Here is an 18,799-nt window from a genome sequence, read left to right on the forward strand (position 1 = left end):
TGAAAATCATGTTAAACTAACATTTCTCCCCTCTCTTGCTCTCCATTTTTATTATTTTGCACATAAGGTCATGGTTTCAAAACTCTAAGCAGACTAGATAATGTATGAGAAACTGAACTTTGGGGAATGATCATGAAGTAGTAGGGTATAGGCTAAGTGATCTTTTGGGTCTTTTCAGTATTTGATTCTGAAATCTACTTAATAATGCGAAATAATTCTGTCTGAATGCAGTATAATAAGCAAGGTTAATACAAGGAAAACTTAACTGTGGTAGGTTAATGTTCTTATCTCAAGTAGATTTTTAATGACTTGAATTAGTGAATGTCAGGGAGGGAACCATCAATTGATTTTGTTGCTGAAGTTGGGATCTTTCTGTTACTAAGCTCTGTCAGTAGGTAGTCAATGTGTAACCCCTAAGTAAAATGTATGTTGCACAGTTTGGAAGTCCAGTTGTTTTCACTGCCTCCTCCATTCTTTGGGTCATCTCTATTACCTCAGTTGTTGTCATTATTTTCTCTTTCTTTTCTGATCATTTTTTTAGAGTCCTCTCTACTGTCCATTCTATCCACTCTCTGTTTGTGGATACCTGGAGGGGCTAGGCTCCACTTATGCTGGCCACATGGTTTCAGAATCTTGGTTCATTTTTTCCTCGCCAGCTATGATAAAGGCAAGGGGCTTCCTTTAGCCTTTCTGCTGATACACAGCACAAACTGTTCTCAGAGTACACTACCGTAACAAGCCATAAAAAGAGAGAATGTTAATTTACCTTCAGCTCCTATTTCACCAAAAATAAGCTTTTTGTTTGTTTTTGTTTATTGGCTGCTCAGATCTCCAAGGGTTTTGGAAAGCTCTGTTCCTCCAGCCTTTTTTTTTTAATCAAAATAATTAATATTCAGGTACCTACATGAGTTAATTCTTGTTGACGTAATCCTCTGTGAGATAACTCTTTCTGTATTTCTACAGAACTGTATAATTATGTACCCAAAATTCTTTTTTCTTATTTTTACAAATGTAAGGTAATGCTCTTCTCTTCACTCAAAAACTTCTATTCATGCCTGGGAAAAGAGTTCAAGACTTAGGTCCCTTAGGTTAGGGAACTTTTCTTCACAGATTTATCTTGCAGAGATGTTAAACAGGCCCTTTGAGGTAACTGTAAGTGCTTGCTGTATTGTTCTGTTTTCAGATGTTTCTGAAGATTGTTTGAATTGGCTTTAAAAATAAAATGTTTGACATAATAAATTATACCATTAATCCTCTAAAATAAACATAACTTTGGGAGAGGACATGAGAAAACTGTTCCAGGGAGGCAGGGAGACATTAAAAATCCTCAAAAATATCATATTAATGATCAGAAGAAACTGCTGGTTGAAAGGAACAAAGCAGAAATTGTCAAAGACAAGAGCTCTTATGGTTCTAAACTGAAAAATATCTAAAAGTCTTCTAAGTTCTATTCACAAGTATCCGTGTGGTATCCATTTCAGCATTATTTACTGTAACTAATCCCAAATGTGCAACACTTGGTTAATTAGCGATATAGATTAAGGGCAGATGTTTGCTACAAGCATGAAGCTGTCATTCATTTCATAGAAACACATTTCATCTGTACTGTATGCTTACTTCTTAATATGCTGGTTGTCAAGCAGTTGTCGCACCTCCGTACTGTAGTTCAAATAAAAAAGAAGCCTCCACTTTGTGCCCTTTATACATACAGGATATTGAAACTGGTGGTATTTCTCAGTGTTTCATGTATGAGCAGATAGTCAAGGGTGCAAACTGACAGTAATTTGATTTTGCACAAAACTAGGGTACTTATAAAAATAGGAAAGTGTACTTCCCAGAAACATTACAGTTCTTCCATTGCAATAGTTCCACAGTAGAAGTTCCAACTCATCTCCCTGCCATTTCAATACATGTGTGATTTTTACCATTACAGCAAACTGAGATGAGACTGTCATTATATGTAAATTCAAAAAGCTCTTTTAGCTGAGTTAGGCCTTTTGCTGGACAAGTTTAATGTTAATTTGAAGCAGCATCTATTTCAGAGACAGTCACACATATGATCCCAATTCTGAGAAATGCTTATTCTTTTAACTTATTCTTTGTTTTCATTAAAAATAGCTGTACCATCATGATTAGAACTTTCAATGCAATTATGACTGCACTGGGTAAGGGGAAGCCACTTCCTTCTCAACATGTAATAAGTGGACAGTACTGACTAAGGGACTGCTGGAAGTAACTAAAAGCAGAGGACAAAAGACCCTAGTTTAGTTTTGTATGATTCATAGTTATAAGAAAGACAGTATACTTACTTGAGAGAGCTCAATCGGTCACATACTTTTTTAAGATATCTTTTAATGCTCTGCAGGTTCTACAGGTCCCTTGCACCGATTACTTTATTTATGTGATGCATTATTAGTTTTTAGAAAAGAATTGAATTTTAACTGCAATATCAAAGTACATGTACAAGGTGTCTACAAGCTGGGCACTATCTCATCCTAAAGCATAAAAAGAAACATTATTATGAAAGGGCAAACTCAGTAAACGTTATGTCAGATACTAAGAAAATGGAAAAAATTAAATTAAAATGCCAAAAGATTGGCAGAGGATAACAGAAAAGTCTCATGCTCTGGTAGCCCTGGAAATGTATGAGCTTGTGGCTGGTAAAAGGACTTAGACTTAGGAATGTGTTCACATGTATCAATTTTCATCTAGGAAATAGTTCTACGGTTCATTCCATACTCCCATAACTCAAGAATACTATGAAGTCTAGAGGAAAACATAGAAGTTAATTCAAATATCTGAACAAGTCTGTTCAAAGTTTGTATTTGCTGATATGTTGGCTCAAGAGCTCATTTCCAGGGATAAGGTGGTGTTTTGCTCATCTTCCTTGCTCAGAGATATTGGTCTATGCCAGTAGAAGAAGCCTGCACCTGAGTTTGACAACTGTCAGTCCTAAACCCTAAAGTGATGCTTACTACTATTGTCCAAAAGGCTAACTTTATTTTCTGCCATTTGCTGTAGATTATTAGATTCTTACATGGAACAGTCTCTGGAAGAGATGAATGACGTTTACTGCTTTCCACAAGTGTGTTTCAGGAAAGAGGGCACATATTAAAATATTGACAGTGTTCAACTTCCAAAAAACGCTTTTTCTCTGAAAATTGAATAAGCAAGAAATGTATCACGATTTTTATCTTATTAAAGATCCCTGGTGGAGAGAAGCTGTCTTAAAAATGATTACATACCTGACTACAATGAAAGAGAGTTCATTTCCACAGAACACAAATAATATAGATAATTACACTCCAGAACGTTGTGTTCAGAACTACTGTGTACTTGTAACTGAACATGTATTTTTTCCCTCTACGGATCACAATATGTATTTGTTATACATATTGCATAATATGGCTTTATTTCTTTTCCAATGTTTAGTTCTTTCTCTTTAATTCTGTGCTGTCTTCAGCATTCATATCCTTCTTCTAGCCTTCCAGTAGCAGCAAATTTCTTTTCCTCTTCTGTAATTTTTCAGCTTTACATTACATGTGCAAAAAACAAATATAAACTTACACATTAAATACATCACATCTCACCAAGACTGTGATTTATCTAAAATAATCTATTTAATGTGAAAAAGTAAAACTCTTCCAAAAATGCAAATAGATCTACATCTGACCTTCTGCATCTTGTATAAAGTAGAATAAAGTCTTACATACCGAAGAGAAGCAAAGAAAAAGCAATAAGAAAACAGAGAAACAACATAGAGAATGAAACCATATGAAATACGCATATAAAATATTCATTTGGCCTTGATTAAAGGTGTCTCAGTAGTTTTTTGGCTTTTGTTAGGCCCTGCCTAGGATATTTTACTAAATAGCTGTTGAAGATTTTAATTCCTGATTTAACTCTTGATAGATACTGTATCGTTTATGTCAAGGGACTAGAATTTTCTCCAGAGCTCCTTTCTTTCTAACATTTCATCGAAGAGAAGCAATTTTTGCATTTCAAGGTTTATTCCTGTATGAATATTTTATTAATATATTACTGTATTATATCTTTGAAATCTAACAGAAAACTTGTGAGTTCAATAAGAGATGACTTGGAATTTTTCTTTGTTTTAGGCACTCTGAGTACATTTTAGTTGTTGCATCTTTTTCAAATACTAGGCAGTTTTGAAAACTGATGATATCCACATGTAATGTAGATGATAGAGTAATGATTTTTTTATTCTCTGTCTTAAAGGAGCTAACTGTGCTTTTTTTTTAGTTTGTTGTTGTTGTTCTATGCTTTTGTCATGGAACAAGCAACTCAGACCATTTCAGGTAATTTCTTAATTTTATGTCCTGCCACACGCTAAAGGATAACTGGCTCAGAAAAAAAAGTCATGGTAATATTTGGCACTCTTGTACTTCATAAAGAACAGATTATGTTCCTATTACCCCTTTGCTTTTAATGAACTTTTTAGTTGCTCCTTCCTTCTCACAAAACTTAAGAATTAAGGGCCTAAAGTCTGCTGCCTTTTCTCACTTGGCTTTGCAGATGCAAGATACATGATCAGCAATAAAGTCTGTGAGAAGTTTCACTTGAGAAACTGCTTTTCTACTTTGCAAATATTTCGTAAAGGTGACTACAATATTAGTTACAAACTTCAATGAAAAGCTTTAGAGACTGACCCTCTCTGAGATCAACAGTAATCAGTCACTACTATCACCTACACTTGAGCACTGGAGACACCCTGCTTTTCTCTTTGTCTGACATGACTTATTTTTCTCAGGCCCCAAACTGAATTTATTAACATAACTCAATTGTTAAGACATCTGGATAAAACTGAGTAGCCTATAACATCTACAGAATCAGACTAAGTAATCCAACCGTTCTTTCTGCACTAAATTCTGTAGCAATGAGGAAAAACAATAAGATACTGTTCTAGATGCTTCAAAATGTGAAAATAGATTTGGTTCCTTGCTACAGTTTTGGGGTATTTTCCAGAAATTCTTCTGTTTCAACGTTAGCTATTTTCCACTCTAAAAGCATTTCAAATAATATTTTGTGTAGAGTGTGTTTGAGTATACACACACATACATACATATATGTATACGCATATACATCCCTTTGCTATATACTTCTGTGTATATAAACATAGATCAGATATTTTGTTCAAAGGCAACTGCAGACAGCCAGTAAATCTCTCCCTCTTTCTTTCCATACATGGCTATCTAGACTAAAAAGACTGTTCATAACATACCTGTGCTACAACTTTCTGCTGCACAGGCTCTTGCCATGAGATAACAGCACGAAACTATCAGGAAGAATCCTTTCATAAACAGAACACAAAAGGGGAGGCCCAAGAAATCTTGTGATTTCCAAGTCAGTAACCCTTCATATTTTTGAAGCATGACTGCATTCCCAGTTAACGAAGTTAGATCAAATACCTTTGCCTCATGTTCTTTCCCATACACTCCACCTTAAAACAGATCTAAAGTATATGCCTCTGTCATCTGTCCTTGGTAAATCCTGTCTCAGAAGAGTTTTTGGTCAACTGCCAAACAAAAATGAAAATTCAGGTAACACGATGTCATGTAACTGCTTTCAAGATACCAGCACCTGCTCTTACGATCTGGTTAACAGGTCTAACCAACTTACCAGTTGGTTAAGTTTACAGAAGATAATTAGTTTTCTAAATACCTACATCTTCTTGGCCTTTGCCATCCGTGATATACAGACTGATCACACTGCTAAAGATGTCTTCCTCTTGATTAAAATAAAGAACTTCCTCCTCCTTAGATCATGAAGATCAATGTGGGGCTAAGATTTTCATTTACAATGAATTTACACTTCTCCCATAAAGTCAGGGAAACTTAAAATGTAAGTATACATTATAGCACCATGACAGCATTAAAAGTTGGAAGTAAGAAAGAATCTGAGGCAGAATTTTCCCTGCCAATGTTTCTTCATAAGAAAGACTGAATGGGGTTGCTTTGGTTTCTTATTTGTTAAATATTCCTACACAGAAATGATAGTTCTTGGTCTATGTGAGAGATGAGATGGTGCTTGGCCCATGAATATGAAACTGTTCAGGTTTCATAATTGGTGCAATCTCTAAATCTGTTCCTTCCAGTAACTATTTTCTGGAAAATCATTCCAACTGGTGAATACTTATTCTTTGATTTCAGCATAGTTCCAGATCTAAAAGAAAGCTGATTCGATTGTTTTTGATCATCCTCTGTTTTTTCCAACCAAACACCACCATCTGTTTACATGACTGACATTGACAATTTAACAAAAACCATAAAATAAATCCATTCTTAAACACATGCTTACAGCTTGGCTCCTTATATGAATGTGATTTTGTTCTTTCTTGAGTATACTCTTCTAATTTATTTTCCATGTCTAGTTCTTTCCTCAATCTCTCTGCAAAATTAAAGAGTGACTGCCCCAGCAATGATCTCATTTTGTCCACTGCAGGTTTTGGTGGACCTATATTACACAGCTACTACATTATTTTTTTTCTCTAGCTTTTTTTTAAAAAGCACACATTTAAACAACTAAGATGAAGAGGCAGTACTGCCAGAATTCCTACATTTTTGCTCTATTTTTCCTCTCTCAAACACTGTCCTCATTCCATCCCACAGGTTGCCCTTGATGAAGAGTAAAATGACAGTAGAAGAAAGAAACCACTATGTAATGACATTTTTCTCTATACCCTTCAAGAAATATGCATTAATTTAAATTGAAAATAGATCTGTTCTATAGTCCTTTATTTAAACACTGAAATACAGATTATGTCAAAAATATATCACAGAAACAAGAACAGGAATCTCCCCATGTACTGAATATTTTTCTCACATTATAAAATGGTTCTATTTTTTAAGAAACAAAATGGCATGCAGAAGGAATTCTGGAAGGTGTCCTATCCTGAGGTAATATATTCTATACTTAAAAATAATTTTATTGTTTTTAAAACATTATCATTTGTTTTTGGTCAAAATCTACCCCGACTTTGTTTAATCTACTTAAGTCAAGAAGAACAAATCTGGTTACTTAAAAAAAATCTGCTCATTTTAACTTTCTCTGATAAAGAATCTGCTAAGGTGTTGTAAAAACATTTTAAAGTACTCTTAACTACACATTTTTACTTGCTTTCTAAACTGTATTTGAAAAATTGAAGACAATGTATTTCTGTAGCCAAAACATTTTACCTTTATGTAGCACATGATCTGCTCTACTGTTATGACTGATGAGCTACATATTCTTATTACTTTCAGTAAAATTCTACTGAGGCTTAATTTTGGAAAACATAAAATATGTAAGGATGCCTATGACTTTACAAATAAATACCTATATATCTAACAGATAGATTGAAATGTTGAAACTACATCTATTAACCAGACCACAGCTGAGATAGTCTAATCAAAATAACAAACAGTATATTTACTGAACAATTTTATGGCTGCTTGTCAAATACACACAACAAAGGCCAGCCTGGGATGCACATTATGAAATGTCAACTACATAGATGTGATTCCTGACGCTGAAATGAACTGTAGTTTTGCCTAAGCAGTACAGGAATTGACTTGTTTCCTGAAAAAATCAGTAACAAATAAAAAAAAGACAACCAAAGTCTGAATATTTAACACAATAATTCAAACTCACAGTGGACTAGATTACTGTGGATTTTCACTTCTGAGAAAAGACTAGGAAACAATGTTCCAGGTAGCAATTTACTTTTATTTTTCTTTCATGCTTACAGAAAATTCATATATTATCTTTTTTCCCGTCCTTTCTGTCACTGTTTGACAGGCACAAATGGGTAAGAGATGCATGCAATGCTGTTGTCAGCTCCAGCAAGATGCTGGAGAAGTCTGTGCTGAATGTAGCTGTCAAAAAAACAACCAAAGAAGCGAGCAATTGCAGCTCCAGAATTTATCTGTGTATTGACCACTCAAGGATCAGTTGTGAAAGAAATGAGGACATTTTGTTCTAATTCATTAGGTATTCCTTCAACTCTCTTCTTATTATTGCAGTAAAAGTAGGTTTATTAGTTTTTTTTTTTTTTTTAGACAAATGTCCAGGATTTAATTTCTGGGTGCTAAAAATGATCCTGAACAATAACAGAGCTAGGTATATCATTCACTTACGATTTCTCCCAACATGATGTTTTCCATTTTCCTTTCTTCTCCTCAGAGTTTAATTTCTGCCTTTTTTTTTTTTTTTTTTTTTTTGAATTTAGCAAACTCTACCACAGTCACAACTTTCTACAAAATGATCCTCTGGAAAACTTTCATGATCTGTGTTAGTTTGCCAGTAAAGTTTACAAGTAACTCTGAAAGCATATAAAATGTTAACATTTGTTTCCTTTGTGAGAGCGAATGATCTGATGGAAAACTTCAGAACTGTTATAATATTCTCTAGAACAGACAAATGTTGTACAAACTTCATTTCTGTGAACATATTTTGGAGGGTTTTTTTTGGCGAGGAGGTTAGTAGTGAATGGAAAAAGCAGCTGCACTAATTAACTCTTCACATAATTCACATCCATATGCATTGATCGAGGTGTTGCTGATTTGAAAAACCACCTACTCTTGATTTCTACTCTTTGTGCTTTTTCTGTCATGATCTTTCCACTCTCAACTGTAAATTACCACCCTGAATTTTGCTTTCATTCTTAAAAAAACACACAGAAACCCATGGCACACAAAACACGTTTGCTTTGATTTCAGTGACATGTTTTGCTCTGCTATTTAAATGGCCGTTCCTGTGGTTTGTCTACTGATTAATGAAAAATGAAAGGCAACTATTAGAAGCGGTACTCAGTTGTGGAAAAAAAAATCATCAAGAGGATGACAGATGAGTTTCCTACCTTGTCAAAGAAACTACATGTCCCCTTACTGGCAGTACTATGGCAGAAAGCCACCAGAAATAAATGGAGCATGGCAGACATGAGTTCCTTGTCCTTCTTTAGGAAATATGTTTTCCCTAACTCACATTTCACACAACTGTCATTGGAAATAAATGGATTAATCTAGCGCGTTTTAACAGGGATTATATACCACAGCTTGTATCTTCAAAGACAGACTGACAAGTGATGCATCTGAAGCCTACCCATGGGCTTCTATTCTTCAGAGGTCTACCTAAGAAATGTGAGTTGTCTCTCTTAACTCTTTCTTTTTCAAAAGATGTTTTCTCGAGGAATGCCTGCCTGCTAACACATATTCTCTTCCCCCTCTGTAGGCTTTCCCAACACACACACCTCGGGTTTTTCCTCCCACTTCCTTCCACACCAGCCCTTCCGATTACAGTAACGTGAGGCACAAGATGAGATTTGCACTTTCTGGAGTTTCGTGGGAGCGCGATGCCGAGGGCCCAGCTGCTTTTCCTGACGCCCATCACCTGCGCAGGGCCTTCCCTCGAGGGGCCCCACCCTCCCCCTGCGCTCCTGGCGGGGCGGGGCGGGGCGGGGGCAGTAAAAAGGCCGCTGAAGCGGCCCCTCCCGGGCGGAGCTCCCCCCCCCCTCCCCTCCCCGCCCTGGATTCGCGGCACAGGCCGCCCCGGGGCAGCCTCTGCCGGGTATGGCGCTGCGGCTCGCCGGGCGTCACCGAGCACACTTCGTGGCTTCGTACCTGCGCCTCCCAAAACGTCCGCGCCGCCGCCGGCCGCCTCTCGCCAGGCCTGCGGGGAGTGGCTCGCCCCGCGCCAACCGTCCCCAACGGTCGCCCCCCAACGGTCACCCCGCGGCGCGCGCGCGGCGGCGGCGACGGCGGCGCCCCCTGCCGCGCGCGCGCCCCCTGTGCCGGCGCGGGGCGCTCGGGCCGGCGGCGGCGGCGGGAGGCAGGGGGAGCCCGGGAGCAGCGGCGGCGGCGGCGACCCGGCCCGGCGGGCAGCGAGCCCGGCAGGCGGGCGGGGGCCCCCCGCCTGCCCGCGCTGACGTCAGGAAACTTTCTCGGTGGCTGAGGCGGGAGCGGGGCCGGAGCGGGCGCTGCGTGTCGGCGCGCCGAGGCAGCGGGCCGCCTCCATCACTTCGCAGGTACCCGGCGCTCGCATCTCCCGGGGCTGGGGCCTGGGCCGGGGCCGGGGCCAGGGCGGCGGCGCGGCCCCGGGGGAGTTCCGGTGGCGGCGGCGAGGGCGCTGCGGGCCGGCGCTGGCCCCCCGCCGTGCCTCCAGGGAGGGGCCCCGCGGGGCTGAAGGCAGCCGCCTGCTGGCCGCCTCCGCCCCTCGGAAGTGCGGCGCGCGGGGGCCGCGGGAGAGGAGCCGCCGGGGCGCAGCGGCGGCGCTGGAAGCCTGTTGATCGCCGCGGCGGCGGTGGCGAGCCGGGCGCTCGCCGAGCCGCTGCCCTCGGCTTGAAACTTCGCGGCGGGGCGGCGCGGCGGGGGCCGCGGGGCCGAGCCGGGGCGGCGCGGCGGAGCTGTCGCCGGGGGCCGCGGCGCGGCGGGCGGGCGGGCTGCGGCTTCCGACGGGGCGGGCCTGCCCGGCGCCGCGCCGCCGCGCCTCCGGGGCCGGCGGCGTGCCGCGAGGCGGGCGGCGGGCGCCGCCTGCGGCGTTTGTCCCGCTAACTTTGAAACGGCCGGGAGCGCGCCGGGGGGCTTAGCCGTGAGGTTCGGCGGGGGTTAGGGCTCCTTCAGGCGGCTGAAAGTAGCCGAGCGGCCCCGCTCCTGGTGGCTTTGTTTGGGTTTTAAATCCTCGCAGAGCTGTTGCTGCTGCGGGACTTGCGGAGGCAGCGGTCTGCTCGGCGCCGCTGCCGAGCCGAGCCGAGCGCGGTGCCGGTGCCGGCGGCGCGCCGCTGTCCTGCGGGGGAGGATCCTGCTCACGGGCGAACGCGGGCCGGCGGGTTAATTTTAACTGCACAGAGCACCCGGGCGTGGGGAGGGCAGAGCTGTCAGATCAGCACGTGAACACAGAACTGAAATCTGAGCGAAGACTTCAGTGACAGGCCTGAAGTCAGGCTAGGGAGGTTTGGGGGGACTTTGTTTTTTTAAGGGAGTCTGAAAGTTTTGTGTTGGTCCTCTAAAACAGTATGGAAAGATACGTCCTCCGTTTAGTTCCACTATCACTGACGTGTATAGAATGGTCATGAAAATCAAAGGCCTGCGAGGGCTAATTGTATTCCTCACACAGAGGGTTAAATCCTGTTATGAAGAACTAGCTTTGGGGGTCTTTTTGAACTTATCACTGCCTTGGTTTAGATCAACTAATAGTTTAAAGCAGTCATTACATTTAAAATTTAAATGCCATGTAACTCTTATTTTGCTGTTCTTATTTCAGTTCCTATAGTTGCGTTGAAGTTAAAATCTTTAAAAAGTCGTCTTTATATAGAGATAACTGGAACTGTTCAAAAGCCTTTAATTTGCTTTGGAAAGCAAGCTGTATGTGAAAGTGTTTATAGAGATGACTTGTGTGTATGCAAATACATATAAAATAGTTTAACAAAACACCTTTGGTCTTCTCAGTATAAATTATTCTCTGATCTTGTTATGTGAATAATTCCAAACACCTTTTTTAGAAATAGATTCTCTTCTGTGCTGATTCTCTCCTGCATGCACACCAAAACTATGATTTTTTTTCTCAGTCATTGTAGCAATAAGCAATACTTTGGAGCTTCAGACTTCAGCCATGAATGATGATCAAAATGAGACAAAATAATTCCTGCCAGAAAAATCTTTTTGGTAATTGAGCTTCTATTTTATGGTGGTTTGAAAATGAACAGAAAAGTTCACTTGCAATTACTGATTTACTCAGCTGATTGGTTGAGTGATAATCCATCAGGGGCAACCTCTAATATTTAGAGATTATCTGCACGTTCAGGGAAAAGAAAAAGAAAACAATATGAAAAAAATGATAATAAGCATATAATTCTTAGCCTGGTATATGATTACCTTTTTGGTATGTATCAGTATACCTAGAAATAAAAGATAAAGTTTTGGGCCTCCTTAAAGTGGTATGTTTACATGAGGGAGTTGAATAGGGAAAGAGTGAGTCATGGATAAATCTGAGGAAAATGACACAGTGTGGAATGATGCAAGGGAACAGTCAAGTTTTAAGAAGTACAGGGGCAGGGTTAATAGTGAAAAGAGACAGGAATTAAGAAGTACAAATTAGATTGTTTTAGAAGTAAGGATGACAGTATTAGACATAATATGGGCAGCAACTGCATGTCTTGAGTGATAAGTACAGAAATTAAAGTGATTTTGGTTCCCAAGAACAGGGCAAACCTCCTAGATTGCAACAGTGAAATGCTACTAGTGTTCTGTGTAGGCATTTTAGATCTCATGGGGAGAAGCAAAACTGGTAATGGAGGACCAAAGAGGAGGGAAGATGCAGTTAAGGAGGACAGAGAATAATTAATGGTTGTCACTGCCTCATTAGTCTTTGGCAGCAACTTTGTAATCTCTTCCTGGCTAGAAAGTCTTTTTAAAGTTCAGTTCTGCTCTGTGAAATATTCAGCTGGTGCAAACTTTCATAATTTCCTTACGAGCTCAGGAAAATATTTTGAGTTAGACAATGCTGCATCTCATGTAACGACCTATTTTTTTGTGTATCTTTAGTGATTTTAAGTATGACAGTTTAATATGAAGTTCAGCAGCAGTGTGCTTGTTTGTGTGCATGGCAGTGTTCATACAGCATTTGTAAATATTACTGGATGCTCTACAAATCATATCAAAAGAATTGTGAAGAACTTGAGAGGTCATATGTAATAAACTGACATTTATATTATGATTATAGGATTAGTTTGTTTTTTTTTCTTGAGGTGATCCCGTGAGTATATTGTTTGAACTTGTCGTAAGAAAAAAAAGTATCAAATGCAATAATTAAGTGCAAACTTCAGCTTGAACTGGGGGACTAATATAAACCGAAAGAGCAAAAAGTGAACTTGTTTATCTTTGACTTGTGGACATATCTAATGTGGTTTGCAGCAGCATTTTAATTCTGTCTGTTTTTAAAAGAAAGTAGTGCAATGAGAGCCTGAAAAGCCCACCAGATTCACTTCACAAAAATTGCAGATCTCCTAGAATTTTCAGTTGCTGTCTAGGGTGAAATGAATAGCAGAGGTGGAGACTGCTTCAAGTGCCTCGGCTCTTGAGAGAAAATTCTGAATTGATGTCTTAATAGAGTTGTTACATAAGAATCTACTAATTAGGCATGAATAAACTTTGTTCCTTCCCCCTTTTTTGCCCTACTGTAATCTGATTTTTGAAGGGATAAGCGCCTTCAGGGAATCGAATTGTATCACAGGAAAGAACAAATAACACTATTGCTGTTAGCAGCACAGCCAGTGCCTCTGCATGGCTGCTAACAATGTTCTCTTCAGTTCTTACCTTTGATACAGTCTCTTACATTTAGGAATATTCATTAAAATCCTTGCTTCCAACGTTGAAGTCAGCCTCCTAGTGTCTCCTAAACCCCTGAGGTCATAGTCTGGCTTTTATTCATGCAACTAGTCTCACTGGCCCACTGTCAGTGTTTCACTGAAGTTGTATTGTAAGTGCTGCATCAAACTGCTTCTAGATTTGCAGTTGCAGAATAGCTACTAGTATCCTTTAATATGCAGTCTTAATCTGGGTTTACACTATTGGCCTGTGGTGGGGAAGGAAGAAGGGGAGTTATTACATTTATTTTTAATTTTCATTTCATGGACTATCCCAAAGGCCCACCTGTGACCTAGCTGTAATGGTAGAATGCTGTAGTAGCATTATGGTGAATTTCAGCCTACTTTTTTTAGTCTCAAATGCAAATGTAGATGCTTCTTGTGCTATTCTGTTGTACATTGAGGGCCCACTAAGATTTTTACTATTCCATGGGTACTGAAAAATCAACTACTGACTATTTCCAGAATTCTTCAGTCTTAAAAATGCTTACTACACAGGCTACAGCCTCACCCAGAAGAGTAGAAGGTCACCTGAAATGCCTCATCTTGTTGGATAGTTTAAAAACATGTTTGCTACACTGAACTCTACACTGAACATCAAGAGAAGGAAGTAATGTTACCACCCAGGTTTTATCCAGGGCTTCAGTAGGTCCTGGAGACCCAGCCTGAATTACAAGGAAAGAATTCAGATTTTTCATTCCCTTTTCCCTTCTGCCAGTTTAGCAGATGTTCTAATTGCCAAACTAAGAAGATACTCCATGTTAAAATGTTGTCACTTCTTCAGGTTGAAACAGTTCTCTGATTTTGGTATGACTATGTATTAGACAAAAAGTGAAAATGCAGGATTTTCTATAGATATTTCTGCAGAAGAGACAAGGGATGAGATTTCAACAGATATTTAAATAGTGAGTAGGAGCAAGGAACAGAACTCTCATTTCATAACACCTACAGCTGCATACTGGCTACTTGATAATGTGGCAAATAAGTACCAGTAAGCCCCTTCAAGTACTTGAAGTACTGTATTTTTTGAAATTCTGCAAAATTCTTTTCTATTTTGAAGCACAAGCAGTAAGAAGTTGTTTATTTTTCATTCTTGAGTCTGACCTATTCACTTTTAGTTCTGTATATATTTTATGTCAGAGTTGCAAATTCAGATTTGATTCTGAGAATCAGGCTGGGTTCTCTTGTCTTTATCTCACTTGCAATTATAAAGAATCAGAAACATCTGTGAAGCCAACTGGTTTTCAGATTATTCTGTCAGTAATACTTGATCAACACCACTGCCTTGCTTGAGTTTGCACAAGTGTAACTGATGGTAACTTAGTAAACAAATTAGGTAATGATGCACTGGTTCAAGCAGAGACTACACTTGGCTCAAATTTTGATTTTTTAGTTCTGTGGGGCTAAGAACTAGTTAAAATTGTTCTTTGTGATGGGGAATGCTAGGCTGTTCTGTGTGCTTGTTCTCTCTCTTCCTCTGGAGTACCTATACATGTATACATATGTATACATATGTATGCATATGTATATGTGCGCACACATTAAGTAAGAATTCAGGAAGCACAGTATGTAGAATTGTAATCAAGAAAGCTTTTTAGGCATTTGGATTGTTGATGTGGTGTAGGGAGATTTTTGTCAAGTGCAAGTAATTAATGCTTTTATTTTCAAATATGCTTGACCTTTTGACATTCTCAAGTGTTTAGTGGCTATTTCTAATGTGCTCCATGGTTATAGTGGAGCAAGGAATGGAGGTACTCTCCCCTGTAGTGAACCTGGGAGTAAATGCAGACGGAGGAGTCTAATCTGTAAGGCTGTCTATTGAGTCTTCTCATAATCTCTAAAAATCACATTAAAGCTTCATTCAAATTCCTGTTATTTTTAGATATAAATGAAATAGCTTTTTGTGAACTATGGGGTTCTCTGGAAATGTTCAAGATTTTGAATGGATTTTTTTTCTCTGTTCTCTCACCCTCCCCTTCTTCCTCTCCTCTCTTTTAATGGGAGTGGTCTTAGACAAAGAAAAGTGCAGGAGCAGAGTACTATGCAAAACAATGCTGAGTATTACCTGCTGTGACATTTAATAGTCTATTCTCTTTTATTTTTTTGTCTTTCAAATGCGAAGCTTAGATATTCAGTTCTGTCTAGGCAGGATAGGCTATTAGGAACATAAACATTGTGCTTACATTTTCCAAGTAATACAGGATAAGCTAAATCATTGTTATCCTTAAAGTTGTTTTAGAGTTCTTAGCAATGAAGGCAAAAATCAAACTTTGCTTCTCGTAGGTGAAAAGCTGGGGTAGACTGCTGCAATGTTGGGGAAAGATGGATGGGAGCTAGACAGTTGACCATTTTCGCTGCATGCACGCACAGCTCTCCTTGAAGCAGGGAGACCTTTGGGAGGGCTGATTGCCTCGCAGCTGCAAGCTGGGTGTTTACTCTGTGGCATGGGCTGTGAGTTAGTAAATTGCCAACAACAGCAAAATAGCATCTCTTGCCCTGTGTGACTGGTATTTTGCCTATACAACTTTCTATTTTGTCAGATTAAAAGCTTTTTTGTCTGTTTTTTTTTTAAGGAGATATCTGTTGCAATATCCCTTTTTAATCTGTTGTGAAATCTTCTGGAAAGTATAACTGAAGTGAGGTAATGAGCCTAGATAGGGATTGTGTTCCCAATAAAAGATGATGTTTCCTGCAATCACATCTCAAAATGTTGTTTGGAACAGCAGTTGTCTTTGTATGCCAATTACATTAGGAGTTTTTTTTTTTTAGAAAAAAAGCTTGTGTCCTCCAACCTATTTTCTTAATCTTTTTCTGGACCAAATGTCTTGCTGTGCAGATATGTGCTGTCTCTAATGCTTCTTCCTACATGCTGTGCTGGCAGCCGTATGCATTCAAAGATCATGAGTCAGATCCTCCCCCACCCCCCAAAGTCATAAAATGAGCTTAAAAATAGTGAGATTAAAAATAATATACACTTTCACATTGTCCTTTTTGAGTTTGGTGCATCTGTTTTTCTCCCATAAAGCTCTTTATTCCAACTATGAAGATCTGAAACTTGAAAATGGTTATTTCTTTTAACTCAGGGTCAAAATTCCAGGACTTCTAAGATTCATTTTTCTTGAAGACCAAGATCTACAATAAGACCATGAATGATGATGTGACTGTGTCTGAGCTTCTACTGATACAAGCTTCAGTCTTAAACGAGGAAAATATACTTTTTTCTTCCCTGCTTATATTCTGGTATAACATACGGTTCTCTGCTGATAGTTCTGACTGCTTGTTCATGTGCTGAAGGTAGATTCAATGAAGTAGAGTCAATGCTAGACCTAAGAATTAGTTGATAGTATGTCTTTTTTTCTGCCTCCCAATGCAAGTTGATAGCATGGACAGAACCTTCACTTCCAAAGCAGTGGACGCTTGTAGTTGCAAATAAAGGATAGGTTCATACTGCAGGTTGTATGTCAGTTATTCCCATTTCAGAGCTAAAGTAATGTCAAACACTTTGTTAAAGCGAAATAATAAAAACAGTGAGAGTAAAGTACATGTGATGTAGTATGGTGCTAAATTTTTATTCAGGGCAGGAAATAGTAGCAGAGGACTATGTAACCTGCAGAAGGTAGTTTGGGAGACTAACCTCTGCTAGTGTGCCCCTTAATCTGTTTCACATGTGTAAGCTTTAAGAGTGCTGTGGATTTGCAGACAAAGATCTTAAAGATCAAAACTAAACTCAGATGTTTCCTTGAATTAAGCAGTCTACAAATTGCAGTATTAATTTTGTAAGCTATATGTTTCATTAATATTCAGTTTATCCTGTTGTGGCAATAGACATAGGCTGCAAGGCGGTTTTCCAACAAATTTTGCAGCTAGAGCTGATGCTAATGCTCTTATTTCTGTACTGTACAGTAATTGTAGTTAATTGTTTTCTTGTGCTGTGTTTTGTAGTGTGAAATGCAGTATGCCAACACTGCTAAATCGCAACAATAGTTTGCATAATGCTAATGGTTTTGAGAGAGAACTTACTGATCTGTCGCCTGTGTGGAATGTTTCACGTGCAACTGCTGTTGCAGTGCTTTATACTTCCTTTTATAACAAAAGTTTGTAGCTGTTTTTTCTTTATAACTGATTGTTCCTGTATCTAGTTTTAATACGTATTTTAGTGTAGTGTTTTTTTCACTTCTAAGATAAAAAGCAGCAACCTAACAAGTGGGGTGGGCCAAAGACCATGGCTGGGAAAGCAGAATGTAAAGTAACATTCACTTACCCAATCTCTTAGAATTGTTGGAATTTCCATTAAATTGCATGATATCTATATAGCTTAGTGCAACTCTCTTATATTGAGTCTCTCTCTCTCTCTCTTTTTTTTTTTTTTTTTTTTTTTTTTTTTTTTTTTTTAAGTAAGGCATATAGGTCTATTTGTAGACCAGGCAAACTTGTATAAATCTATTCCTTTTTAAAAAAGTGATTCCATGATTTCCCTCTATATACTGAGAGCTTTATTTCAGGCTTAGTTGCCACAGGTACAAAAATAGTACTTTTTGAGAAAATAGGCAGTCAGGGAGATGGTGTCTGGGAATTTTTATAGACTTCAGTTCTGTCTGTTGCTCCTCTATTGAAAGATAGTGGAGAGTCCTGCAGAGATCAGTGGACTGTAGCTGCTGTTTGTAAGCTGCAGTCTCCGATTATGATAAAATGTGTCTAAATCCTTGTGCTCTTCTAGAGAGCTTTGAGGAGAACACCTCCTGAAAGACCACAAGTCATGATGAGAGAAAGGTGATGGTGGTGATGACTTTGAATTAAAGCTGGAAGTGCACTTTTAGCTCAGCTTTGTAGAGTATCCTCAAAGAGTTACACAGAAGAAGAAAGCAGAGGAAATACAGGATAAAGTAAAAAACTTTAACATTTTGTAGTTTTTCTGCTTGCCTTACCCCTACAAAAAGGTGGTGGGGGTTGGGGATAGAGGGTGGTCTTTTTGTTTTCTAATTCTGCTAATTCAGAAGGAACCTTTCTAATTTATGTGAGGCTTCTGGAGGTGCATGGGATGATGGGCCTCTGGCCCAACCCTTCATGTGGACAACAAAACTGCAACCACAAAAGTTAACTATAATTTTCTTTTAATGAAGTTATGTGTACAAAGTGAGAAATCTAAGCAATTTATTCATCAGAGCCTCACTCTAGATATTTTGAGAAACCATGTCATTTTGGGTATGGCCATTAAGCATTGTCTTGCTGTCTTGTTCTGTGTTTATGTATTAGAAGGGGATGTACTGCAGGAAGTTGCTAAATACAGGTCTACATGTGGAAGGAAAATATTAACACTGGGTGACTTGCTATGCCTGTGCCCAGTCACCTTTCAGATCTGCCCTATGAAAATGAGGGGAAAGTTGATATTTTGTGGAGTTACTGAAGAGAAGATTTTGATGAAGAAAACACAGAGTGTGTAAA

General features: G+C 39.4%; 2 protein-coding genes across 6 annotated transcripts in view; one reads left to right on the forward strand and one right to left on the reverse strand.

Annotated features, from left to right (window-relative positions):
• The window catches only part of TFPI (tissue factor pathway inhibitor), a 224,860-nt gene extending 215,197 nt beyond the window's left edge, over window positions 1–9,663 (reverse strand). Inside the window, exon 1 of the mRNA XM_062579182.1 lies at window positions 9,618–9,663. The gene's annotated coding sequence lies outside the window, so the exon portion shown is untranslated. The remainder of the gene's footprint in view (window positions 1–9,617) is intronic.
• Window positions 9,664–9,874: 211 nt separating this feature from the next.
• GULP1 (GULP PTB domain containing engulfment adaptor 1) overlaps window positions 9,875–18,799 on the forward strand; it is a 122,789-nt gene continuing 113,864 nt past the window's right edge. For 4 of the 5 annotated variants that reach the window (XM_062578479.1, XM_062578481.1, XM_062578478.1 and 1 more), the window contains exon 1: window positions 9,875–10,021. The gene's annotated coding sequence lies outside the window, so the exon portion shown is untranslated. Of the gene's footprint in view, window positions 10,022–11,589; window positions 11,658–18,799 lie in introns of those variants that run through there. The other variant, XM_062578480.1, reaches the window with a different exon arrangement.

The sequence above is a fragment of the Rhea pennata genome, chromosome 6 (genome assembly GCF_028389875.1).
Source record: "Rhea pennata isolate bPtePen1 chromosome 6, bPtePen1.pri, whole genome shotgun sequence".
In the NCBI taxonomy this organism is placed as follows: Eukaryota; Metazoa; Chordata; class Aves; order Rheiformes; family Rheidae; genus Rhea; species Rhea pennata.